At 42.2% G+C, this 26997-nt stretch overlaps 1 protein-coding gene across 4 annotated transcripts in view; it reads right to left on the reverse strand.

Moving 5' to 3' along the window:
* Positions 1-26997, reverse strand: part of foxp4 (forkhead box P4) — a 257342-nt gene that overhangs the window by 89654 nt on the left and 140691 nt on the right. For 3 of the 4 annotated variants that reach the window (XM_049580606.1, XM_049580598.1, XM_049580570.1), the window contains exon 1: positions 12008-12661. The exons of the other annotated variant lie outside the window; for it this stretch is intronic. The gene's annotated coding sequence lies outside the window, so the exon portion shown is untranslated. Of the gene's footprint in view, positions 1-12007; positions 12662-26997 lie in introns of those variants that run through there. 4 annotated transcript variants of the gene reach the window in all.

The raw sequence follows: 26997 nt of genomic DNA on the forward strand, positions 1-26997 counted from the left end.
TTTTCTGCGCGGCATGATTAGAACGGTTCTGTTCTCTTCTGTTCAGACACCATGACGTTAGAGGGGGAACTTTTCACTGTCTCATCAAACATTCACAACCACAAGAATAGGACTTCTTTGAAGGGCCCGCCGCCTTTTTTTTTCTCTCTCTCTTCCAAACCTCTGCCTTTCTGATAAATTGTGCTTTACCCAATAGATCTTTCTTTCTCGTTAACACATTCTCATTAACGGACAGAGAAAGCGAAAGGAGAGGGGAGGGGAAGAGAGGAGGAGAGCGGTAAGGAGAGGCAGAGGGGAGTGGGGGGGGAGGGAGGGAGGGAGGAAGAGTGGGGGGGGGGGGGGGGGGGGGGGCCAGGGGGGGAAAAAACAGGGCAGAAAAAAAAAAACGGAACCAGTGGCAGAGATAAAGTCAACGGGAGAAATGAATACACTGACAAATTTTAGCACACAATGAAGAAAATTAAATATAAAGACAACATGGGTGCACACATACAACGTTGCCTGGGTGACAGCCTTGGGGTGGTCTGAGCTGAGACTAAACAACTAAGCCAGGAGCTAAAACAAGACCTGCTGTTACTACAGGAACCCAAACCTTCTACTACCTCAGTCATTTAATTTTGGCAATACCTTCTGCCACATAAACGTCTTTATTTTGTCAAATTAAACTTGAAAACAGCACGTGGCAGGTGGGTGCTGGCGAAAATTGATTTTCCCGATATATATATAATAGATTTGACTTTGTTCTGTATGAATTCAAATTCGCAGCTTTAAAAACTACACATCAGCGGGTGACTTCACCTCAGAAAACTAGTTTTCTATTTCTGGAAGAAGACTAATTATAAAGCTCTGCCCCTGGGAAAGAAAAGCCCCTCTTGAAGGAGAGAGGGAGGCAGAGAGTCCATTCAGCACTGGCATCAGTGGAATATAAGTTTGTCTCTCTCTACTTCAGCAGGCAGCAGAGCAGAACCGAACAGATACAGCGCGCTCCACTCATCTGTCCATCCCCGACTCCTCGGGGAGGTATGGGAGGAACGGAGAGAGAGGGAGGGAGGGAGGGGGGTTCAAAAGGAGAATTAAAAGGAGAGTCGGTGAGGATACAGAGCAGTATGGTGAGTCCCTCTGATTGGATAATGAATTGAATGATTATAAGAGCCTGGCTAGTAAAGTTACGCAGAAATCTCCGCTCGTCATCAGCCAATCAACACGCTCCCTCATCAACCAATCAAACCCCCACCCTGAGGGGTGCGGTGGGGAGAGTGTGTGTGTGGGTGTGTGTGTGTGTGTGTGTGTGTGTGTGTCTGTGTGTGTGTGAGGTGGGGTGGGGGGGTTCTATTTGCTCTCCCATCTGCCTCTCTCCCCATATTCCTCTCTCTCTCTCTCTCTCTCTTTCTCTTACAACACGTCATCCTGTCTTTGGTACAGCTGCCCTCATCTTTCTCCGTGGGAGACAGAGAATTCTCAAAGCCACAATTACCGCACAGAACTATCAATTTCCCCTTCAATTAACCCTGTGGGAAGAGAGGGGACGAGGGAGAGGAAGGAGAGAGCCGAGAAGGGGATGAGAGATTCAAATTTGGGATGAAGAGGGCCACCTCGCTCCGCTCCTCCTCCTCCTCCTTCCTCCCTCACGTCCTCCCCCCAGGGTGCAGTCATGTGTTTGGGCTGAGGAGGGAGAGAATTACACCTCCTTGGGATGAACTTGACCCCGCCACTGGAGGTCAAACAAGTTACTATACAGCACAGGCCCCCTATTCTCATTACCAGCAAATAGGCCCAGCCACTGCTCCACTAATGCAGACTGTGTGTTAATAACCAGCACTGAAATCACAGCACAGAGCTGTCGAAAGCTAAGAGAGAGATAGACAGAGAGGCAGGGCAGCGAGGAGGAGGATGAAGGGGAAGATAGGGGAGAGAAAAAGGGGTGAAGGGGAGAAGGGGAGGGATTAGGAGGGGGCGTGAGCTCAGGAGTTGTGTTTCTTAGATCAGCGACTAAGGGCCTGCGAGCCGCAACAACGGACAACTGTGACGGCATGCCTGCTCTCTGTGCTCTGCTCCCCTCTCCTCCTCTCCTTTGCTTTCAAACTTCCCCTTCCCACCTCCTCCTCCTCCTCCTCCTCCTCTCCCCTCCACCCACTCTCTGAGCGAACCCCTGGGGGAGCCACTCAAACCAAACCCAGCCTTCAGCAAAGTTTTGCAGGCAAACTTTTCACAAAGCCCCCAGAAGCCGTACGCTTGCCTGACACCACGGTGCATGGCAGGGTTTCACTGCCACTCCCCCTCCCTCCTGTCCTCTTTTTTTTTGTACTTTAGTCCGTTCCTCCCGCAGTCCCCTCCCTCTTTTACGCTGACTACTTTCCGAGGCTAACGCACTGTGTGACTGACCTTTAGACAATGGAAACCTGCAACAGCAGAAGTTGCCGATTAGGGCTACAGGTTGCATACAGCAGCGCTGACCTTCACTCAGCAAATGGGCATTGTGGTGTCTGCTAATCCAGCACCCCAAAGGCTGCCTTTCAACCTGGTAATAAATGCCCTCAGTCCTTGAAGAAAATATTCCTGTGATTGTGCTTCAAAAAAGTCTCATAATGGAAAAAGTAGAAGTCTATTTTTTTGTCCCTTGTCATTAGTTGTTTTTGTCAGAGAATCTGGCTAAGATCTCTGTTTTCTCCCGTGTTCTCCTTGTCCAGGGACAAGTAGGTGTGCTGACAAAACACTACATTCACGTCTCACTACAATCACAAAATAGACTAAATAAAGACTTCTCACACTGAATATAAATCTTTGAAAGAGTAACAGCACCTATAGGCCAAAGTTTACAAACCAGAATTATTTGGAATATGTGTGAATGCACTACAGTGATAATGCCTTGCTTCTCTTACATGAAGTTTGCTTGCAAAATACTTCAACAAACAGATATTAAAAAGAAAATGTTTTTTTTAAAAAATGCTTTACAAAAACACGCAAGAAAAAAAAAACAGCTTCTCAGGGACTGCTGAGAGACTGAGCTTGTGATTGACCTTGCATTGAGTCTTGTCATTTCAGTCATATAGAATAAATGATTCCTATTGAAATGGGGCCTGAGGAGAGGTAGCAAATGTTGGAGGTAAACTGTGATGACAGCTTGGATGTAATGAAGAGGCTGAGGAAACACAGAGCCATGATAATTAGGGACAACAGGCATGACAGGGAGAGGAGGAGAGGAGAGGAGAGGAGAGGAGAGGGAGAAAGGGAGAGCACAGACGGGGGGAAAGAGGAGATGGACAGGAGAAAGTGCAACAGAATGAGAGGCGAGGAGGAGAAAAGAGAGACAGCGAGTGTTGAGTCCTTCACAGTGAGCGACTATCGGAGCTCTGACAGGGAAAAGAACACTTTCCGACCAACCACCGACCAGAAACGAAGGCAGCCCTGGCAAAAGCAGGCACGCATGCTGTGTGTGTGTGTGTGTGTGTGTGTGTGTGTGTGTGTGTGTGTGTGTGTGTGTGTGTGCAGCTTCAAGAGTGACACAGAAGCATCCTTCCCGATGCATAAAAAAAGTAATAATTTTTAAAAATGGACAACATTTTCTTTTTGTATGTCTCGTCATGAGTTGACCAAAATTGTCTGTGGAAGTGGGGAAAACGTCTGTGTTTAAAACATTGTTTTGTGCCTTTGTAGATACAGTGGAACGGTGAGAGTGTGACAGCAGAATATTTGAATGATGTTTTCTCTCTTTTAATCCAGGAAAAAATGTTTTAATTAATTGTTGAAAGAAAAAATAAAGACATTTATTTAAAACTTGAATTGATGTATTGAAGTTGAAAATGAAAAACTACGGCACACGTTAAAAAAACAAAAAAACAAAAACAATAAGAAAACTTTTCTTTAATTAACATGGAATCTGATAACAATAAATATATTTTAACCTTATCATATGCAGCCTATTAAAATTACTTTAATAATTACCTTGGCTTGAACAATGAGCCCAAAATCTAAAAACTCAAAGTCTTCTCTACTTTTGAACAGCTCTTTAATTCTTGTTTTTCGGTGCTCTCTACCTTCCTTTCCTCTCACCCCCTGACCAGCATTCTGCTGGCAAACAGCTAACGCTGCTTCAAAGGCCAACAGCCCACAACGCAAACACACACACACACACACACACACACTCTGCCTTCTGTCTCCTCAGGAACATGAGAGCTGGCTCTAATTCACAGGCTGGTAAAGCTGTGGTGGACAGCAATCTTGATCTGGCAGGATTAGGCTACTTTTATTTCCCCGAGAGCCACGGGGAGGGGTGTAGAGGGGAGGGAGGTGTGTGTGTGTGTGTGTGTGTGAGGAGTGGGGTGGGGTGGGGGGGCTAAAATCCTTCTACAAATGTCAGACAACGACCGGTGACCAGGGGCTGCGGAGATACACACACACGCAAGCTCACACACTCATAAACACTCGTGAAAAAGCCCAAAGTGCCACCCGGAGAAAAGACTCATCACTCTCCGTCTCATCAGTCAGAGGAAGAAGGGATGTGGGGGCAAGAAGGGAGCAGAGGAGGAGAAGGAGTGAGGGAAGGAAGGAGGGAGTAAGAGGGAGGGAGTAGGAGGGAGGGAGGGAGCGGGGAGGGAGGGGGGATTACACAATTATTCAGATAACAGCTGGGTATAATCTAGTGGCAGATGTCTCTCGGTCAACAATGCCCACCACACACAGGCGTGCATGTGTGTGCGCATACACACTAACAGAGTTTCAATGCCCAGCGAGCAGCCACAGAGTGAATAAACGGCCGCTGATGAACAAGCACCAACTACTTAACAACACAGCTCTCTATCGCTCTGTCTGGGAACAATGTTTTTTTATTATAAATCAGTGTCTGACGCGGGTGAAACAATCTATAAAAATAATGACAGAGTGAGTGTTTTCTATGTCTAAAAAATACACACAAGTTGGGAAAGTGACGACCTGTTTGCTTTTCTTCTCCTGCGACAGCCGTCTGAAAAACAAAACCTAAAACCTGAGGAATTCTGTCCAAGGAGGAGAGAGGTGGAGGGTCACCGGATGATTGACAGTTAATTGTAGTCGCACACACACACACACACACACACACACACACACAAGTATACACACATGCAGAACAGCATCCCTCTCGTCTGTGAGCGATCTCCAAGACTCCCGATAGTGGCTCTAGCAGGCACCATCCTCCCCCTCCCTCTCTCCTCTGTGAAAAGGCCACTATAGAAGCCATAGAGTCCGCACCCCACTGGGCCGAGCCTGTACAGTCTCTTCACCTTGAGAGCCACAGCAGGAGGAAACAGAGGAAGAAAAGAGACGAAGGACAGAAGTTGACGAGACGAGAGACAAAGAGAGCATGTAGCCTTTTTCTGAGGGCCACATCACATTTATCATATTTACTCTGAAAATGATCTCTGGATGTTTCTTCCAGAAGTTTTTGGAAAACTTAACTCCCAAGCGAACAAATCTCCATGTGGGGTTACGCGCGGCGGAGGTGGATGGAAGGGCGGCCCGAGTGAGCGTTGAGAGCGAGCTCTGTCAATCTGTCAAGCCAGGCAGCCTATTGTGATTCAGTTTAACACTGGTTAACAGCTCGTCCTGTCAGGGGATGGATCATCCCACGGCGCCTCACATGCTAATAGCTTAAGTAGGCATCCCATGTCCCCCGGAACTAATACCATAAATACTAATACCATAAAAGAGCGGTGCACGCCAACGCTCCAGCCTCACTTTCGCCTGCGTTAGCCAACATCCCGATACTTTACGGATTAGAAAACATAATGAGATGCATTTAAATGGTTATTACTTCCCCGGTCCAGGACGGCAAGGAACAGGGACAAGGGGAAATACTGCATTGCTAATTTCCTATCTTTGTATGTTAATGTAAAGTCATCCTGGCTGAAGCAATTCACTCTGACGCACATCAGAATGTAAAAGAAATCAGATTAATGATAGATCTGATAACTGCAGTCAAACAGACATCTCAGGAATCAAACAAAAAATGAAATGAGCGAAGAAATCTAAAGAGGAAGTGTTGTTATTTGCCAAGAACTCGTAAAAGTGATTAGAGTTCAATCAGGTTGTAGCTGAGTTTATGGACCTGGATATGAATCCCTGTGCGCTCCTCCTCTTCTGTGAATCTCAGCGTTTTATCGGAGCGTGCATTCGTGCGCTCGGCAGATTTTTACCGCCACAGCACCACGGACAGACGAGCACTCAAGAGCTGTGTAACGCTTCTTTGCAGTCAGATGGTTTATGAAATGTGCAAAATGCGTGTGCGCGTCTCTGTGAGCGTGTGTGTGTGTGTGTGTGTGTGTATCCATAACATTCAGAGTCTTGCGCTTCACAGCTGTCACCTACCCTTCACAGCCATCCTTTCAATACACATTAAAGCAGTGCTGCAGAAAGTTTAGTCACATTGTTGTTCTGAGCGAAGCTTTCCACTGATCTGCTCCCTCGGTTCCCCCCCGCTCGATTGACGGCTGCCCTGTCAGTTTGTCGCGGCGCTTTAGAAAACACCAACGGCTCTCTGATGAAGTGCTTACAAAAAGGTCATAGGGTGGAGGCGATGGAGAGGAGGGGAGCCGACTACTGAGGGAGAGGGAGGCAGGGGAAAAGGAAAGGGAGACGGGACGGAGTGAAGGAAAATCCATAACACAAATACAGCTGTCAGAAGCAATGCAGAGTTAGCAGGGGACACAACGACCGATGAGAGCTTTTTTTTTTTCTTTCATGAAGACGCTCTGCTCAAACACAACAGGCGTTCTCTCACTTTCAACACACAACGCTGTTCGGGTGTTTTTTCTGCTATCGCTGACCATCTCGTGGCCTCTACCTGGCTGTGCCGCTGACCTAATGATCCTCTTTCTCTGTGTGTGGACTCAAACTTGATAGCCTTACTTCACAATCTGTGCTCTCATTCCCCCAGACTCCACAGCCACAGCCCTCTCCCTCAGCTCCAGCCTCAGGTGCCAAGCGCCACTCTGGAGAGGCTGATCTAATGCTTCCTCAGCTATAATGACCCACGCCTTAAAAAACCACTCGCACTGTCGTTTCCCTCTTTTTCGACCAGCCTTTCACTCATATGCTGTATCTTTCTGTCCGTCCCGCTCTTGCTTCCCTTTCCCCCCCCTGTGCCCATAGGAAACAGTCTCTTCCGCTCTGAGCTGTTGGGTCACTCCTTCCCACATCCATCAGCTGTTAATGGGCCAGTGCTCTGTGGAGCTGGAGCAACATCTCTGAGCCGGCCTGCCTCCCAGCCACCCCACACACACATCAGAAAAGCTCATCTGAAACGCATGGACATGTTAATGACCACAGGCTAAACCACTGTGTCAAGCGAAATGATTACCTTATCAATCAGAGGGAGAAAAGTGCGTACATTTGAAGGAATGAAGTTGGGACTGCGAGCACCGCCGCTGTCACCACAGATGCGATGACAGCTCTTTCAAAAGGCACAAAAGGCAAAAAAAAAAGGCGACAAAGGACAACACTCTCTCTCACAGGTGGTCAGCTTCCTAAAGGCATCTTCTCGCTTTCCTCCGCCGTCCTGCAACTTTCCTGCACGCCGCCGCCTTCTGACCCGTCACGAAAAACACGTCTCATCTTTGAAAAATGCGTGGGATTTATTATATACGCACACTGACAGACAAACACACACACACACACACACACACACACACACACACACGTATTCAGCCCTCAACTTCTCCTAAATAGCAGGTTCAATTAGAACCACATGTATAATCAGGCCTCAGTCTACAGCAATGTGGCGGCACTTTCACTGTGCAGTCAATCACTTCAATACACAACCAGAACACTCCCCCCCTACTTACTGGCTGCCCATGAAGAATAACACCTTCATTTAATCCATTAATTTGTCAATTATATTTCATTAACATATTTTTAAATACGTAACAAGCCGTAATTGCTAATGTAATGGTACTCAGTGATTACATATGGAGATGTTTTCTTTTTTTTTTAATCTTTTTGCAGCACATGAAAAGGACATTTTTTAGCTATAAAATTCAGAGAGATACTAAATTAAAGTATGTTTTATTTTAACACATAATTGTTGCAGTCTGTATAAAATCTTACCCTACACTGTTTCCACATTTAAAAGCCCCAAAACATGTTCAGCTCAAATGCGCACACACACCCTGCAATAACAGCAGCTTCAGGACCAACACTTGAAATAATTCCATTTATGCTTTCGCTCCCTGCACGGCAACATTTTTGCTTTCCTCAAACCCCATCTAAAGGATATTGAAAATTTAACCATTTCAGCTTTTTGAGCAGGTAATGCACTAAGTGCTGCAATAGAAGTAAACCTGCGAGTATCTATCACGGGTCAAATCCTACATGTATAGCAGAGTCGTATACGGGTGCTCTTCAACATCACTTTGGAGCCAAAAGCCCACTCAGACTTGTGGGCTTGGGATAGCAGGAGGGCTTTAATGAGGAGAGCGCGAGAGATGGAGAGACGGACAGGCGAGCCATCAACGCTACCGACGCACAGGACATTTAAAACTTCAAATACTGTCCATTTTCACTCAAGCAGGACAGGTGAATTGAGAAAAAAGCACTCTTGTGCACACACACACTCCCGCACTCAGATATATACACTCTTCCACACATACATCCGCACGCGCTCGTGCTGGAGGTAAGGACTCTCTGAGTGAGTTTATGGACTAACACAATCATGTTGCTGGCTTTTAATCCTGCTTGAAGGGGTTTTCAAGCGCATGAGATTCATAGCCATTATTGCCCGTCTCTAGACGGTCTCACACGTGTGCTGGAGTCACACACCGGCACTCAGTCACACACACAGGACCGAGGCTGAAAAATCATCATTTAAGTAATGTGTCAGTAAGCATAACAGAAACAATTGTCTGGTGGAGAACAGAGTCTGAAAGTGATAAAAATCAGCAGCATGTGAGCGACTCTTACAAACAATGAAACAAAACAGGACATGGAAAAGACACAGCTGTCAAGAGGAGAGGGGGGGAAAAAAGCAAAGAGGGAAAAGTGTTGAGGCAAGTCAGATGAAAAAAGGTGGCAATGCTGAGGCAAACACGCAGACATGGACACACAATAGCCGACAGAGAGCAGAAAGAGTCAATCTGTCTCTGACACCTCTGGTTTCCTGCACACGTACACTCTTTTTTACCCAAATAACTACTTCTGCCTCTCAAATACTCTTTTGTATCATTGTCTCCTATTATATTTCCATGAAAAGCCTGCCACTGGTGTGATCAATGAGCAAAGCACATCATAGAAAGGAGAACTTTACAGTGGGTTTATACTGCTGCTAAATGCTGCAGTGTTTAAAAAGAAAAAGAAATAACAAAAAAGATCCTCTATCTTTTAGCAGCGTCTCACTGTTCTCCCTCAGCTCCGTTGTGGGTTTTATTTTCAAGGTTTGCGAGTGATTACCAGCCAGGCCATTTTAATAAAAAATGTACAAATAACTAAATTGTTCAGTGATGTGCATTTTCTTGTAAATCTCACGTGCAACTCAAAACATTATTCTTTTAGGGTAACTGAGACGTCTCAGCTGCTGAGGCTTCACTGTGCCAGGGAGAAATGAAGCAGCTGATGAACATGTAGCAGCAAGAATTTTTAAAAAAGCATTCAAAACTGTGCGAACAATTTTGTCCCATATTTATGGGAAATCATTTTAGCAAATTTAGCATGTAGAAAAGAATTACATGAGATGCACGAAGGGTTGCGGTCAAATTATTGTCACATTGCTGGATTTGTTTCAGGCGAGCTGATGTGCAATAACAAAAAAAAAAAAAATGTTTTTTTTTTGTCTGTTTCAAAATTAACAAATTCTTAAAAATTCTGGTCTAATTTTGCAGCTTTAAATAAAGCACAGAATGAAACTGTGAACACTAAAAATACTACTGTGCAGATTTTTATGCAACTCCATGTGTAATTCATCTACATGAAATAAACTTCTTTTTTTTTTTCTTTTTTTTTTTTAAACATCTTATTCTGCATCAGCTTTACACCAGAGGCTCCAAGCCGCCACAAAATACCTGCTTTCCTGTCTGACACCAGAAATGTGACAAGGTCATAAAACGTGATGAAGAGCTTTTTCATTCCCGCTGGATCTTCTATTAAAGTGCAATTAAAAGTGTGTCATCGCGTCGCGGAAATGCCACCACAGAGGACAGGAGGGGGGGTGTGGGGGGGTGGGTATGGAGTGAGGGGTGGTGGTGGTGTGTGTGTGGGGGGGGGGACACAACAGGAGAGAGAGGGACACAGTAAATAAAATTAATTATGCCAAATGCCCCGGCGCCCATCAATCACGGGGCAATAATGCCCGTGTCAGGGTGTGCACCCACACGGCCTGTATGCTTTTCTCTCAATGACAGACAACTAACAGCAATTAATTGTCGTTTCATCTCTCCCTCTTTTTTTTTTTTTTTGTGTGTCTGCAGCTTTCCATCACGCGGGACCTGAGTCCATCTGACATGATGTGGCTGATGTTTCATCTTTGATTTGATGAATGTTTTTTTTTCCCCCCCAGGAGCAGCAACTTCATTTTCACAGCACTTGTTGTGTTATTGCGCAAAATTAAGCCAAATTTAAACTGTTAATCTCATTACAATATGTTATTTTAAAAAATTATAGTCCCGGTAGAAAAGTTTTTTCTTTGCTCTAGGAGGAAAAGATAATTTTCCTCTGTGGTGTGGGCCTACTTTCAGGCGGTTTATGACTGCAAAAAGAAAGGAAAAACATGGGTCATGCAGAGGTTCTGGTGCAGACTTCAACCCCCTCAATTTCTAAATTTATAAAATCGTCAAAGCCAGCTTTTAATGTGCGGGAATATTTTTATATTTTATAATTAAAAGTATAACACGTGCGTTTTATTCCACGCAATAAGTCTGCTTTGTGAAATATAAAAACAGCTTTTACGCATCAGTTATAATGCATGAATTATCACAATCTAACCCCTAATTTTCTTAGTTAAAGTTTCACTGCACAGCTTTCCTCCACGCCCTGCTGCGTAAAACCATCTTTATGTTATTTAATTAATCCGGTGCACAGCTATAGAAAATACAACAAAACTCAGTGAGGTCACAAAATGCGGTTCCAATTTCAAAAGTCAAAATGCTTTGAAAAGAAAGTATTGTTCCCTGACCTATTGATATGTCCACAAGAAAGATAAAACAAGGGCTCTGTTATCTCCACTGAGGGGCTCAATCCCCGTCTTTTAATTTAATAAACCTTATTGTTTATTTATAACAAACAAAATGACAGTATTAAACTTGGAGGCAGAGTTAAGCGGCTGGGAGTTAAACAGGTATAAAGCGATGACAAAGCATTCACACGATGCTCACACGGCTGTGTAAAATTATCACCACATAACCCACGTCGGTGTTTATTATCAAATCCCTTAACAAGGCTTATTAACCGAGGGGACGCCAAGTGAAGTTTGTTGCCTCCATTAGAATCCGACATCTTAGTTTAGACAAACTTTTTTGTTGCCTCATGAGCGAGGGCTTCGGACAATGACACTTTCTCCAAAGCACCGGTCCTTTCACTCCACCAAAGTATGCTCTGATAAATTATAGGAGCTGGAATAATAAATTGTCCATGAAAATAAAAGGTCGGGTTAAATAAAGCACAGTTTGGGTATGACACGTGTGTGAAAGTGGCGATGAGATGGAAAGAAACTTCTGTCTATAGAAATTGGAAAAGATGGAAACTTCAAAGAGAGGTTTTAAAACGTGGCTGATAAGTTTAGCGTTCAACAAAAGCAAAGTTCAAATGAAACATACACGGAGGGAAGTGTGATCTCCGAGTGTGCCAAGCTGTGTAACACTCTATAACACCCTGTGATATTATTAGGCTGACTTGGAGGAGTTTCACAAACAATGTGCGATGAAAAAGTTGATGTGTTTTTGGCTTTAATGTGCGCATCAGAGAGTTTCAATGGAAGCACAGAAAAGCGAGGAAAAGAGTGAGGAAGGTAACAGAACAAGGGGGGAAGGAAAAGTGTAGATAATGCATCAACCTGTTCTCTTGTTTTCTGAAGAAGTCAACTTTCACGCCAGTGGTTGGACCATGTGGACAGCCCCGCTTCTGCTCCTCAAACCCCCGGCGTGTCCACTCTCTCTCGCGGCGACAAAGGGGGACACAAACCGACGGGACGATTTACAAAAAAAAAAAAAAAAAAAAAAAAATCGAAAAAAGAAAAACGGAAAGAAACAAGAGGGGAGAGAGAGACAGAGAAATGTAGGATCTAAGACCGCAGGACCATTACTTTAAACGACAAAGCGTGCTCGTTAGTCCTTTTCCTTTTTTCCCTTTTGTGTGCGTCCTCTCTCCTCGGAGTGGCCCCTCTGGAGTGAAGTCAGAACAATACTGCCGCTAAAACTCTGGCACTGTGCGCAAGTTGCCGCGGAGAAAGCGCGCAGCTTCTCGTCTTGTTTTGTTGCGTCTGCGTTTCCCCCCGCTATCTCTTCATGAGGCTCATTCAGCGCCAACGACCTCTCCACCGGTCCTCACTTTTTTGGCATCCCGTCTGTTGCTCGCTCGTTCGCTGGAAATCAGGGTTGAATCACTAGGGCTGTGTGAGTGTACGAGTGTGGGAGAGTGTGTGTGTTGCGAGGGGGACAGTTTGCTGCGCTACCGTAATGCCTCTAAAGCAGGTGCGCGTTTTCATCGCTTGCCCTATCCTCGCAGAGCCCTGGCGCACAATAGGAAAACAGCAGCCGGTGAGAGGTATCTCTCCCTCTCTCCCTCTCTCTCTCTCACTCTCAGTGTGTGTATGTATGTGTGTGTGTGTGTGTGTGTGTGTGTGTGTGTGTGTGTGTGTGTGTGTGAGGGGAAGGCACTGATCTTTTGACCTCTCTTTGCATCCCGGCTGAGTTGTGCTATTGTAGAGGCAGAGAGGAACAGATGTTAGCCTGCACAGAGTTTGAGCTCAGAAACAGTCCGAAACAAAGCAGGATCACCCAAACTGAGCTGGCCGAATATTAAACACTTTGATTTTCCACACTTCTTATTTTCATAGACAGTTTTACATGTGTGGCACTGGTAGATTTTTAAAAAATAAATATGAGTAACTTATATTTTTCCACTTTTTTTGCTCACGTGTGGTCCTGTTTCTTTAATATATATATTTTTTTAAATTTAATTTTATTTATTTTTAAGTAAATATACATAACATGTTTTTTTATCATATTTGCTCTGGACAGACTTTACATGGGTGATACTGGTCATGTTTTTAAAAAATATTTTACTTTTTTTTTAACTTGTTGGTCTTAACAGATCTTACATGTGTGGTATTGGTATTTTTTTTTTAATAAATATAAATTAAATGTTTTTCCTTTTTGCTCTTGACAGACCTCACATGTGTGTATTGAGATTTAAAAATAAATAAATAACTTTTTTTCCTACCCCTTTTGCCTTTGACACACCTTACATGTGTGGTATTGGTAAGTTTTTAAATAACCATAAATAACTTTTTTTTTTTTCTACCCGTTTAGCTCTTGACGGACCTCACATGTGTTGCGTTGGTATTTTTTAAAATAAATATAAAAAACATTTTTTTCCTTTTTGTTTTTGACAGACCTCATGTGTGGTATCAGTATTTTTTTTTTTTTTTTTAAAAAAGAATTATTAACTTATTTTTTTCTACCATTTTCACTCTTGGCAGACCTTACACGTGTGGTGGTATTTTTTTTAAAAAAAATATATTAAAATAACTTATTTTTTCCATCTTTTTGCCCTTGACAGACCTGATTGTGATACAACTTTCATCTCGTACACTGCATGGAAGCCTTTATATCGATTTATGCCAAAAAGATTTACGTGAACCTAAGAAAAGCTGTATTCCACAAATAAAAAAAAAAGAAGTGTAAAATCAGTTTAAGTGGGTTCACTCTTGTAGTACACTTACCTTGCAAATAGACAGTTATATTGTGATTGGACACATTTTACTGTCTGCCTACCTCGCTATGTCCTTTATGTATTTTGGAAGCTTGACAACTCCTTTCGCAGAGTTATTACCACCTTCCCCCCCACCACCACCACATTCATTTACTAATTGACAGCATAATCAGTGTTGAGATTACTGTCTCTGATGAAATTTGGAAATTACATCATACCTGTCGCTGCAAGAGAAAAAAAGTGAGGCGGTGAAGAAAAAAAGAGCGCCATAACTCATGAGAAGATCTTGGAATAATTTTGCTTTGGCCATTAAATGGGATTCTGCCCTCCTGCCTTTTCTCTATCTAAGCTTTTACCATTGGAAAATGATGGCAGTCCATCACAGCACCACCCAACAATGGGCCACAGCTGCAGTAAATCACAACACGTTCATTTAGCACGATCAATAGCACTAAAAAAATATGTGTGTGTATGTGTGCAAGTGTTGTGTGTTTGTGTGTGCGTGTGTGTGTGTGAGTACCCATATATTTTTTTTACTTACTCACCTCTCCTCAGGGCCTGACAAATTTTTTTGCCCGGAACACTTTGTTATATATCTCCAATAAATCTCCTGAGAAGTGGCGGGTGCTAATGTGAGCAACTGGATGGTGATGAGTGATGCTTTTTTAAGTGGGCTGTTATCATGAATGTGCACTTTCAAGTTTGATCGACAAAATGAGACAGTATTATTAAAGGAAAGTTTATAACTGAACCCCAGCGGCTGTGCGTGTGGTAACTTAAAATCCTTACAGCGACAAACAACCTGACTCCTATGGCTGCAGAGAAGCTCCATAGCGAGCAAAGAGACTGAATCATCCATGAGCTTATTGTTGTGTAACTGTTGACATTTTGACTAAAGATATCAATCACCCCCGCCTGTTTGGAGAATTTGTTGTTTGTCTGTTTTTGGCTCATGGTTGCATAAAATAACAAGATTAAATGGAGCACAGGAAGCTCAGCATGACTCTGTGTTCTGCACGGCCCCGAGGAAAGCCGAGCCAGGCCGGGCTGAAGCAGGCCAAGTATGAAACCAGAGCAAAATAAGAGCTGGCTTAGACATCTTAAGTCAACACCTTCATTCTTGTTCCTGGTGAAAGGAGAAAAAAAGCGCTGTTTGGCCCTCTCACCCATCTCCTATTCCCATTTAGGAACCCTTCTCTCCCTGTTAATCAGGGGGAATAATTATCAAAGTGGACAGGTAATTAAATTAAAACATAAGTGGCTACATGAGCTGGGTTGGCTGTACTACAAGGTTTTCCCTGGCTTAATTAAAGAGAAATATGGGAGAGCTCACCCACAGTGTCACAGAGCTGGAAAAAAGAAGGGAAAAAAGCTGCTGCTACTAACTTGAATGACTCAATCTGATGCTTTAAACGCAGGATTTTGGATTGATTAAAATTTAAGAAAAGAGCTGATTCTGGCCTGTGTGCATACGTGGGAGAAAATTCATCTCCGCTGCTCATTCCTGAACGAATCAGCCACGCAGACTCTGTTGTTTGTTTGCGTACGAGAGCAAAAGCACATGTGTGGCTGTGAGCGTGAGGCGAGGGGAGCACAGAATGTGTGGTAGACGCATTAAAGAACTGCGAGCTTTAGCAGCCATCTGGGAATAATGTCGTAAAAATAAATCCACAATAAAATACAACTTACTGCTGTTGATGTTTACAAACAACCCCCCACAAAAAAAAATCAACCCCACAATGCCTTGTGAGGCAAAGAGAGGCCTCAAACCCACACACACACACTCACACACACACACACACACACACACACACACACACACACATATACAAATAAACAGACCCAGAGCGGGAAAGCAGAGCAGAGACCAAATTATCCAAACATTCACAAACACGCTCATATTCGCCCACACCCACTTTGGTACACATACGAGTGTGCATGTTTACAAATAAAGACAAAGTGGGAAGGCTGCATACACACACTCACATAAACAAACACACACACACACACACACACACACACACACACACACACACACACACACTCACACACACACACAAACAAGCATACCACTGCAACTCTGTGGTTATGCAAAGGCAACAGAAAACTGTGGCTCAAAAACACCACTGCTATCTCAGGGCTGGGTGTATTACGATAATAAATGACTGCGTGCATCAACACAAAGCATCTCTTTATCTCATCTAGTTCAGTACCTGTAAACAATGTGAGGAGTGTGTGTGTGTGTGTGTGTGTTAGTGTGTGTGTGTACGTGTCTCATCAGTGCAGACAGTAGCATCTGCATCAGTCTCTGAATATACTCTGATTGCTCGGAGGGTCACAGCCAATCAACACCTGCTTTCTATTAGCAGGTGTTTCATAAACATGTTTACTGTCACAGCTGCTCCGCATCACACAACCACACACACACTGAAGCGAAAGAGAGACATGCTAAGAGTGTGTTTATCACTCCTCTCTCCTTTTCTTGGCCTTTCGTTGGAAGGGGAATAATTAGGGAGTCCCGGCCAAGGCAGTGGTGTATGTGTTAACAAGCTGTTTTAACAGACACTCACACACTTCTTCCCATATGCAGGGACAGCCTGGAGAGAGCACGAGAGAATCTCGTTCCCTGCCTCAAGGACTCACTTCATTTTAAAGCACTTGTGACCCAGAAGTTGAGTCCAGGAACAGGGCTTTGTTTTTGGTGTGTGAATGTGACAGGCGCACACTCGCATACATCAGCAAGGCTCCAAACCAAAAAAAACCGTCAAGGCTGTTCATGGAGGGTTAATGAAATAAGTGAGTTAAACTCCAAGACATCCTTCTCTTTCAAAGAAAACTATCACCATATTAAACCCCACTGACTTCCTTTACTTAAGAATGAGTCCTTATGGATGAAGAATTAAACATTAAATAATTCTTGAATCAAAGATAGAGAATGATTTTGGTTGCAATGCACTTTTTTAACCTTCTTATGAAAGTCAGTGTTGCTGTAATCAAATGGTTTCAACATTTTCGTGGAAGACACTTGGAGTTGGGGGAAATAACATAAGATGCCAGCTCATATGCAACGATGCATCAGACAGCAATGAAAATTCATGTCTGCAAATCTGTGCCTGTTTTCTGATGTTTTTGGCTGTAAAGTCATTTAATTATACCACATCTGATGCCGTGAACGTACAAACACATGCATGCATTCCCACACACACTTCATCATACACTACATTACACACTGACATGTGAAGGAAGAAGGGGAAGGAAGAAAATGGCTGACTAATGTTTAATATGCAAATTATTAGCATTTCTATGCAGTGAGGAATTTGGGATTCAAATCAAAGAAGCGTATTTGTGAGGATGGATGAGATGAGTTATAATCTACTCTTTTTAAACTTACATGTAACTATTCGTTATTTTTTATCTTTAATGATCTGTGTATCTTTCAAAGCTTTGAAAGTCATATGCGTTTTGTACAATTAACAGTACATTTGTGACTGTTATAAGGTGAAATTTGAGCTTATTGTGTCTAACAATTGGTTAAAATAACCATATTTTAGTTTGGGCAAATAGGAGTAATATAAAGATAACACAAACACTGGGTCAGAGCCAATATAGGAATATACCTAAGAACATTTATTCATGTTATGTACTTACGTACATTTTTGAGGTACTTGTACTTCAACGACCCAATCAGCAGAGTAAATATTGAAATTCTACATTTGTTGCAAACCACAGATAGATTAAATTTGTGCATTTCATATTTGCAGCTACGTTGAAACTTAAAAGGTTTCAATTTTATGTTGGGACAGCACTGTGGTTAACATGTGGTTAGGTTTCAGCACAAAAAAACTTGGTTAAGGCTAGGAAAATTAAATGATGGTTTGGTTGAAAATACCCACTTTGGTCACTACACACACAGCTGTAAATGTCCCAACCCATCAATAAAATATACCAGGTTTAGTCACTACAGACATGGCTGGAAATGTCCTGGAAAATACCTGGTTTAGTTGCCACAGAAACACCTTTTAATGTCATGACCTCTCATTAAAAAATACATGCTTTAGTTGCCACAAACATGCTGGAAATGTCCCAAACTCTTGTTGAAAAATAGCCACTTTATTGCTAAAACACAGCTGGAAATGTCCCACCTCTTCTTAAAAAAATACCCACTTTGTTGCCAAAAACACAGCTGGAAATGTCCCAACCTTTTGTTAAAAATACCAGGTTTAGTCGCTACAAACACAGCTGGAAATGTCCCAACCTTTTGTTAAAAATACCAGGTTTAGTTGCTACAAACACAGCTGGAAATTTCCTAACCTCTTGTTAAAAATACCAGGTTTAGTCACTACAAACACAACTGGAAATGTCCAAACCTCTTGTTAAAAATACCAGGTGTATTTGCTACAAACACAGCTGGAAATGTCCCAACCTCTTGTTAAAAATACCAGGTTTAGTCGCTACAAACACAGCTGGAAATGTCCCAATCTCTCGTTAAAAAAATACCCATTTTGTTGCCAAAAACACAGATGGAAATATCACAACCTCTTGTTAGAAAATACCCACTTTGTCGCCAAAAACACATCTGGAAATGTCCCAACCTCTTGTTAAAAATACCAGGTTTAATCGCTACAAACACAGCTGGAAATGTCCCAACCTCTTGTAAAAAAAAATATGCCACAAACACAGCTGAGAATGTCCTGACCGCTTGTTAAAAAATACCCACTTTGTCGGCAAAAACACAGCTGGAAATGTCCCGACCTCTTACTAAAAAATATATGGTTTGGTCGCTAAAAACACAGCTGGAAATGTCCGGACCTCTTTTTAATAAATATCCAATTTAGTCACCACAAACACAGATGGAAATGTCCAGACCTCTTTCTAATAAATATCAAGTTTAGTCGCCACAAACACCGCTGGAAATGTCCCAACCTCTTATCAAAATACATCCAATTTAGTTGCTACAAACACAGTTGGAAATGTCCCAATCTCTCGTTAAAAAATACCAGGTTTAGTCACTACAAACAGAACTGGAAATGTCCCAACCTCTCATTAAAAAATACCAGGTTTAGTCACTACAAACACAGCTGGAAATGTCCCAACCTCTTGTTACAAATGCCTATCTTTTGTTGTTTGTTGGTTTCAAACAGTGGTCTGGTACTATCTGCTGCTTCGCAGCTGTCTCATCTAGGTCTCAGGAGAAACTCAGCTCATATACACATGATAACTACATCACTTCAGACAATGTCGATATGATACTTAAAAAACGTACAAATGTAACATAACTTGTGTTCTCAGAAACATACACTGCCAACATTTTATTCTGATGATTGGGCTGACTTTACTTGATTTATTTATTTTTTTAATGCTACCTCACACTTCTACTCCACTACACATTGGAAGCTGATATTATATTTTTTTTACTACACTACATGTATTTGATGTATTGCTTTATTTGCTAATTCAAATTAATAATAACAAACACAATATGTCGATGAAAAAAATTACGATGCATTGGCTACCCAGCAGTATAATGTATTAAGTAGTTAAAATTAGCTGCAACATAGGTGATGCTTACACATTAATGCATCAGTGTATCAATCAGTATCAAAATGAGCTATTCTGCATAATGAGTGCTTTTACTTTTGGTACTCAAAGTATATTTTGATACTAAGCAGGACCATTAATTTTAACAGAGTATTTTTAAACTGTGGTACTGGTACTTTTACTTAAGTAAAAGATCTGAATAACTCCTCCACCACTGATGAAAATAATCTTGGCATTGGGTCAAGTTAACACAGCTCTGCGTCTGTACAATATTCATCCAAGCTGGGTCGGTTTTGAACCACTGATTCTTAGCATTTGACAGTCTGTGACAAAGCCTCCATGATGCCTCATGCAGGTTGAAGAGCTCCAAAACCAGACATGATGGACCTGTGCCAGTCTTTATGTGTCTCTGGCCATTTAGGTGTAACTTAATACAAGACATTTAAGAAATATCCCTGAAACCCTATCGCCACATCTGCTCACGTGCAGGACATACAAACATAGGTCAAAAAGACACACACACACACACACACACACACACACACACACACACACACACACACTAAGAGCCTTCCAGTCCCTCCCTCAGCGCGATCTTGTATCAAAGCAAACAAATGACATGCTGTCTTCCCCTCTCTTCCCCCACTGTCTTTTTTGATGTGCGGTTGTGTAAAATGACACGCCGTATCTCTCCAGCTGACATTATCACTCGCCGGCGCGCTCACATCTTCCGGCCGCACGCCTTTCCCACAGGACTCCCTACAGCAGGGGTCTTTGTCTCCGAAAGCATCACACACACACACACACACACACACACACACACACATAGAAAGATGTGGAAGAGCCTCTATGATTTTACCTCTGCATTGTGTGCTGTCAGTGACTGGTTCAAGGCATGATAGAAAGAGAGAGGCTAGGATGGAGGGATGGAGAGGAAGGACAAGATAGGACTGGCTTTCTTTGGCAACCTTTTTGGTGTGTGTATTTTCTTTTAAGATGTGTGGCATTTCTCCACAGAAGATTTTTTAATGCAGTAGAGAGAGATGTAACCCGGAGAGCTCTGTCACATTAGCGTGGCCATCAGTGTTAAGCTGACATATATAACAGCCCTGATACAATAACCAGCTCAAGACTCTATCATGCATGTGGTGATAGGTTGATAGATGTGAGGAGAAAAGTGTTTGTTTTAAAGGAACAAAATAGAGAAGTAAAAAATGAAAAGCTTTAAAAATACATGTGGCTTTTTTTTTAATGTAAAACTGATTTTTATTTATCAATGCATACTGTAAGGGAGATGAAATACCAAAAGGTGCTGGAAGTTTCAAAATGTCAAAGCCGATTTTTTTTTTATAATCACCACCAGGTCAATGAAGCTACAACAGCCACATTAATCTCCACGCTGGCTGCAGAACTCCTTGCCCTTTGACACACTCTACCTCAAAGGAGCGACAATTGAACCACAAAAACATGAGATGAAAGCACTGCAATGTTTTCAACATTGAAGGTACATCATTTCTTTCATTTATTTCAAACAAGCCACACACCCCGATCCCACCCCTATGATCTTTTTTTTTTTGTCCACTTGTGACAAGTTCACTCAAGTTCAGACAAGTTCATTTGAGCTGTATATATAAAACATTTAATGGCCTGTAGTTTTCATAACCTTGGCGTCTTTATGCTTTTGAATGCAATATGTTGTTGTTTTTTTACATATAAGTTTTGATGTGGAATTCATTGTAACTGGTTAGGGACATTTACTGGATCTGTTTGTGCATGTGAACTGTGGTTGTGAAAGGCTCAATGATTTCTTTTGAACCAAGCATCTCAGCTCCTGAAACTATTCATCTCCTCTTCTTTAGCTCCTTTCACCAGCTTTAAGAAAACACACCGAAACAAGAAATAATGTCAGTGGTTTCACTAACAAGGATGCAGCAGGGGGGACTGTTTATTAATATAACTCACTCTTTTTTTGAAGGAATGTCCTTGTGATCTGCTGTAAAATATAGACAAGCAACAAAAAACAACTGCCATAGATGGACAGGGGGGAAAAAAATATCCATCCTTTCAAACATGAAGGCATTTATTCAGCTTCTCTGTGTGGATTGAAAGTGTAATAACAAATTAACAACTGAAAGTGGGCAGAATTTTTTTTTTCACAGCTTCAAGAGTTTTTACAGTTTATAAAAAGAAAAAAACATATTTTTTGTACAACAAAAATGTACAGTATGCTTGAAAACAGATTTTTCTTTTTTGGCAATAACACTCACATCTGTGAAGGTTAAAATTTCCAGCATAGCAGCACACTAACAATTGCCGTTACACATCCTGTATGTGAGAAATGTACATTAGATTCTATCAGTCTTTCATTACAGGTCACTCTGTGTGTATGTGTGTGTGTACGTGTGTGCACTGCAGAAAGAAAGAGAAAGAGAGACACTGAGAGAGATGATGAAGGGCATCAGAGGTCGTCAAATTGCCACGGTGCTTTTTGTCCTGTCAAACGCTCACGTGAGCCAGTCTTGAGTGAATTTCAATAATCATCCTGAAGGACTTTTCTTCTTGGGCCACATTCTGCTAAATGTATCTCTCTCCTTCTAATTCCCCTTCACAATACGTCTGGCTCAGGCTACTCATCATGTCATTGGTCCCTTTTCTATTCCCCTGTGTTTGATTCTGACAAATACATGGATTATCGGCCAGGGGGATTTTTAAATATATGGCTAATGTGAGCTTTCATGCCTGTGCTTTAATCTGCTGAGTATTTAAAACCAATCTTAAGGACGGGAGAAAACGCAGAGGTCAGGCTTTTTTCTGCGCCCCGTGCCGGAGAAAAGAGAGGGAGAGTGAGATTGGGAGAGGGAGAGACGGCGTCGGAGTGAAAATGGAAGTGAGGAAAAGGGAAGTAAGAGAAAGACAATAATTTCCCCTTCTATTTAAATTCTAACCAGGATTAACTGTGGAATCGCAGGTATCAAACCTCATCTCGCGGCGCGGCTAAAGAGAACTCCCTCAAAGAAAGGAAAAGTTGGTCTCCTCACTCACTGTGTGTGTGATAGAAAGACAGAGAAAGAGGGAGAGATGCTGGGGTTGGGGTGCTTCCCTCTGCTTTTTCACTTATCTTGTGCCCTCCTATCCCGAGGAAATTGGACGTAAAATGAGAAAATATATCGCACACTCTCTCTTTTACGGGGCAATGACACACTGCGAGGAGGGATGAAAGCTCCATCATGTGTCTGTCCGGTTGCTCTGCTGGCAGAGTGACATTTACTCATTTACAATTCAGACACTTTCTACTCCTTATTACTGTCTTTCTTCCACCTTTTCTTTCATCTTTCTTCTTGTTTCGGTTCCTCTCCTGTCCTCTCGTCTCTCTCTTGTCATTTTGTGTACATATGAAAGGCAGACGGGGCCTTTGGCAGCCACTCAAACTGGGGATCGAGTGTGTGTCTGTGTCGGTGCGTGTCGGGCTAAAGAGCAGAGGGTGATTTGCGGCATTACCTCTACAGCTTTAAACTGCATCAAGCAACTTACAGACCTCTTTTTTATGACTGTAATACGAGGTACTTAACATATCACTGTCATAAAGTGCAACAGACGCAGGGGTCGAGGAACTTGCACACACAGACACGCACGCATACGTACGTTACTGAGGAGAGCTGGTGGTGGAGTTGGCGACGCATGTATGTATAAGCCGGGTGAAGTTTTTATGGTACGGGCTCATGCCGTCTCACCCAGGATAGTAAAGTGGGCCAAGGCTGATATCATCTGATACACTTGTTTGCTCGCCAACCATACAATCACAGCCCGTCCCTGCTGAGGAAGCATTCAAACTGCTATTTGAACATCAATGCAGCATGCAAATAACATTCACCACCCCTTTTCACACCAGATAAGATAACCCACAATGCTGCGTCTGGCTGCGCGGAGATGTGTTTTGCATCCTAAGGCTACGCGGCTGTTACAAAACATCATAATGAGCCCTCTCAGCAAGTTCCCTTGGAAAAAAGAAGAAGAAGAAGTTAGTGAGTATATATGTACAGGATGTGTGTGCATGTGTGTAAAAGTGCGCAGAGACTTATTGGTAAGAGAGAAGGAGATGGAGAGAGGATTAGAGAGGGGAGTGGAGGGGTGAGGTGGCCCTTTAATTTGGAAAGTTTGATGTGAATGACGCACATCTGGCTCCCCAAGATGATGGATTCTGCTCCACATGCAATATGGGAAAGTGATCCCGTCCTTTTTCTTTCTTCGATCTTCTCCCTCCTTCTGCAGTCCCCAGTCTGTTACCTCAGCCTTCCATAGCATCAACACGCAACTACTTTTTTCCTCCCCACGCCTCTCACTCACATCACTTCCTCCTTCCTGCTTCCCTGACTCCCTCAGTTGGTTGGAGTGTACCGAACTGCAGCACAACCTCTCAGCCAGACCTTCTCCACTGTTGCGTGAGAGAAAATCGCAGCTCTGGCCAGCACACTTGACACACACAACACATTTTCACCCTTACTTTGGACTCTGATATTGCTGATTGACATTTCACAAGAATTTAAACCTTTCAGGGTCCAGCAGCGCCTGCAGCTCCATGTGTGTCAGTGCCTACATTAAAGCAGTTAATACTTTTCACTTTCTGTCAGTTTCATATAATTCATAAGAAACATTTTGACAATATTTGCAATGTGTCCTCCTTCCCAAGATACACTGTTTATGTCCACTAGCTGAAATGATAATCTCCAGGGCAGCTGAGGTCAACTGTAAGTGGGTTCAGAGCCTGATTGTGGTCTTGAGCATGACAAGAGAGACGCAGAAAACTGAGATGTTTCTACTTTACTTCAGGAGTGATGCATTTTTATCGTTCAGGCAATTTATCTAAGTTGCTTTTATTTTTTGTGTTGCTGTTAAACTGCGTCTGTGTTTGGTTGAATTTGCTTATATCTGATTGACATGAGGGAAATCACAGCTTTTAGAATTTGTGGTGAATAGATTTATTAGATGCAAGGTCTCTTAATGTAGCTGTTTATTCGGTGTCTCTGTGTCATAGTTTGAATGTTTAAGATGATTCTTAAAGTTCGTGTGTGTGTGTAGGTTTGTGTGTGTGTGTGTGTGTGTGTGTGTGTGTGTGTGTGTGTCAGAGAGAGAGAGAGAGAGGAGACAAAATGAGGGGGTAGGTTTCACAAAGCACTGGAGGAAGTATTCAGATATTTTACTAAAGTAAAAGTAGCTTTACAATGTAGAAATACTCAGTTACAAGTAAAAGTAATCCCATTCAAATTGTTATGTAAGTAAACATACAAAAGTATAGCATCAAAATATACTTAAAGCATCAAAAGTAAACACTGTTCAGAATAATGTCTATTATATGCATATTATTGGATGTTAATTACTGATACATTAATGTGTACTTCACTTTAATGTGGCAGCTGGTGAAGGTAATTTTATTGATTTTATATACTTCTGGGTAGCTTGTGAATTTACGCCCTGACAATCAATAAAGTCTGCTCTTATCTCACCCTGTAATAATACATCATAATTAATTTGCTGTGTACGTTTTGTATTATTAATCTGAATCTGCAAAGTAACAAGAAGCTATATTTATCACATAAATAAACTGTTAAAAATTTAACAAATAAATGTAGTGAAACAAAAAGTAGAACATTTGCCTCTGAATGGTTATAAAGTATGAAGTAACAGAAAAAGGAAATACCCAAGTAAAATACCAATACATCAAAGTTGTACTTAAAAGGGACAGATCACCCCAAAATCAAAAATACACATTTTTCCTCTTACCTGTAGTGCTGTTAATCAGTCTAGATTTCCCTTACTGGAGCTAACGGTGCAAGCTAATTTTTTTCAATTTTCAATTGTTTATGTTAGTCAATCAGTTAGTTAGTTAGTTAGTTAGTTAGTCTGTGTATTTTATATAGATAACTGTGCCCACGTTTCCGTTATCTGTTAATTGCCGGTAAAAATAATTCCCTCTAAACGTGAATAAATCGCACGTCAATCAAAAACTATTAACCAAAAAGCACAATCTATCCCGAGTGAGACAAACTGCTTGATCCCCGTCTCCAGTGTACCAGCAGAGAACCTGCAGAACCGAATCAGTGAAAAAACACACTGGTCTAAGCCTCTCTACCTGAGCAGCTGAAGCTGTGGCTCACATCCTCGACACACAGATTGTGCTTCTACATGCCAGCCAAACGTGTGCGCAACTGTGAGAAATAAATATGTGAGGTAGGGTTGCCACCTTGGATTTGTGAAAAAAAGGGACACTCGACCAAATGTTTGAGGCGGAGGGCTCGGCCATTATTACCAGTTCAGACTGACCAATGAACATGAAATTCGGACATAGGAGACCAGATTTGCCATCATTACATGTCCTCCTATGTGCCTGTATTTTATATTAATTTTCATATCAATGAAAAAAAACAAATCTGTGTGACTAAATTCTTACATTTTTACATGTATCTCCGCATAGCAAGTTGGAAGAAGACATATTCTGCCACATATGAAGAGGTGGGACATTCTGTCACTTCACAGCTGTCCAAAACATGTGGTTTGTGCCAGGCGGACATGATTGCCAGTATTTTTTCATTATTGCAAGAAATTCCATTGACTCATTCACAAGTCAAAAATGTGTTTTATCTGAAAGAAACATGCAATATTTACATCTAAGATAACAGAAAAATAGTCAACCAAGTGCAATGATCTCCTCCAAGATAATATTTGCCACTTTGACTGCAGTAAAAAAAAAAAATTGGGAATTAGGGGGGCACATGTCCCCCTCAATGTATATGGTGACTACGGCCCTGTCAGCATGCATAATTAGGCTGCAGTTGTCTGGGTGCGCAAAGGTGAAGTGCACTTGTCTTGTCATACAAAGTTTGATGGAGTGTCAACTGGACAATATGGAGATATTTGCATCTTGAAAGCCGGACTACAAATGTGGATAGACAGGGAGAAACACACGCAAGACGTGGTAAGATACGATATTCCTCACAATATGAAGTGACTGATAACAAGATCTGTATAATGGATTGTAAAGAAATTCGTCAGGTTTTTATTTGGTAGACAATTAATCTGTATTTATAGCATGATGGGATGATAGCACAATGATGTGTGATATCACTGGAAAGCTCTGTTCCTGTGCTTTCATGTGATATGCGTGGCATTTCTGTGCCAGCCTGCCTTCGTGAGTAATCCATCCAACAGTAATGTGTGTGCAGAGCTGTATGAAAGCTCTGTTATACATCATTTTAGTGTAACTTTATAATTTTTTTTGCTGTGAAAACATTCGGAAAGCTACGATTCCGCTGTTTCACGTGATATTCGTGGCTTCCTGTTATGACGCAGGGTCGCGGAGAAAAACAGTAGAGAAGAACAGGTGTGAATTTGGGCGCACTATGCGTCGTTCTGGATGGACTCCTTGGCCTGCTGCATTTTCCCCCAAAAACGGGACAAATTGTGTCCCGGGAGAGATTTTTTTTTTCCGGGACAGCTAACGAAAAAAGAGAACAATTCTGGGAAAAACGGGACGGGTGGCAACTCTAATGTGAGGTGTACACTGCTTTTCTATCTTTT

The sequence above is a fragment of the Epinephelus fuscoguttatus genome, linkage group LG1, assembly GCF_011397635.1.
Source record: "Epinephelus fuscoguttatus linkage group LG1, E.fuscoguttatus.final_Chr_v1".
NCBI classification, from domain to species: Eukaryota; Metazoa; Chordata; class Actinopteri; order Perciformes; family Serranidae; genus Epinephelus; species Epinephelus fuscoguttatus.